This window comes from Vombatus ursinus, unplaced genomic scaffold (assembly GCF_900497805.2).
Source record: "Vombatus ursinus unplaced genomic scaffold, bare-nosed wombat genome assembly UNPS02009059.1, whole genome shotgun sequence".
In the NCBI taxonomy this organism is placed as follows: domain Eukaryota; kingdom Metazoa; phylum Chordata; class Mammalia; order Diprotodontia; family Vombatidae; genus Vombatus; species Vombatus ursinus.
Window position 1 is genome coordinate 27,233 of NW_020948837.1, and position 1,535 is coordinate 28,767.

Sequence of the window (1,535 nt, forward strand, 5' to 3'; positions counted from 1 at the left end):
CTACACCTTGTGACCTAACCAGTACTCTTATACTATCATCCAGGCCTCATCATGCCTCTTTCTACCCTCAAGAGCTCTGCTAAGAGAAGCAGACAGAAAAAAAGGGATGGAAAAGCACTCCTAACTCTAGTGGGACAGAAGATATCTTGTTTTTAGCTGACAATTTTTTCCCTATTTTTTTTACTATGAACTTTAGGAATACCAAGTAAAATGGGCATTTCTATATACTTAGTAGAACAGAAAGAGTATTGTACATGAAATTTCAGATCTCTACTATATACGCTTATTTTTCTTTTTAAATATATAGTAAGTTTAATCTGTCATTTTCAATGTTATCCTACTTGTCTGTGATTCTTTTTGGCCTGCTCTCTGTTTTCTCTGACTTAAAAAAAAAAAAGGATGTTTCAATGACCCTCTTTTCTTTCTTTTCCTTTTCTTTCTTCCTTTTTTAAAAGTTTATCCTTATTCCTCATTGCCCTCCACCATTGGGAAATTAAAAAAGAAGAAAAACAAAACTCATGTAACAAAAATGCATAGTGAGAGTGAATCAAAGTAAACTCCTTCATTGGCTATGTCCAAAAACATATGTCTTACTCTTTACTTTCAGGTGGCAATGTGCTGAACTTTTTTGTCACTTTCAGTCCACATGCCTTTCTCCCTTGAGGGAATATTTTCTAGGTGCCCAGTCACAAAGACCTTGCATTGATTCTGGACCACTCATTGCTCCTAAGAGAAAAAAAATCTGATACAGAGTAAAGTAATAACAATTTATACAATAAAAATTAAGAACCAGAAGAACAATTTATACAATAATAATATGGCAAAGATAAACAATTTTGAAAGATTTAAGAACTCTGATAAAGGCAATGACTAACCATGAATCCAGAAGGACTGAAGATGGAAAATGCTACACACCTTCTGACAGAGTCAATGGATTCAAGATGCAGACTGAGACATACATTTCTGGACATGGCCAAAGGGGGAATTTGTTTTTCTTGACCATGTACATCTGTTACAAGGATTTTGTTTTTTCTTTTTTTTTTTTTTTTCTTTTTAAATTGGGAGAGTGGGATGGGAGGGTGAGAAAATAAATTCCTATTAGTTAGAAAATAAGAAGAAAAAAATTTTAAAAGAAATAAGAAAAAAATACAATAATCTCCCTTTTCATGGAACCAACCCATTTCATAGAACCAATCACAAGCCATGGACTAATATAAAGTTTATATAGATTCAATTATAAAATGCTCCTTAAAGAAACAAAGAATAACTTAAAATATGGAGCATATTCAGTGCTCATGACTGGTCTATGCAAATAAAATGAAAATGACAATACTAGAATGTCATAATGTTTATTTCCTCCCTGTTCTTATTCCACTGAAGAGAAATTTCAGAGTCCTAAATGCCATCTTTACCCAAAGTCATCTGAAAATAAAAAATATGTGTAAGAACACCTGCACTAATACTGTATCTCTCTCTCTCTCTCTCTCTCTCACACACACACACACACACACACACACACACACACACACACACAC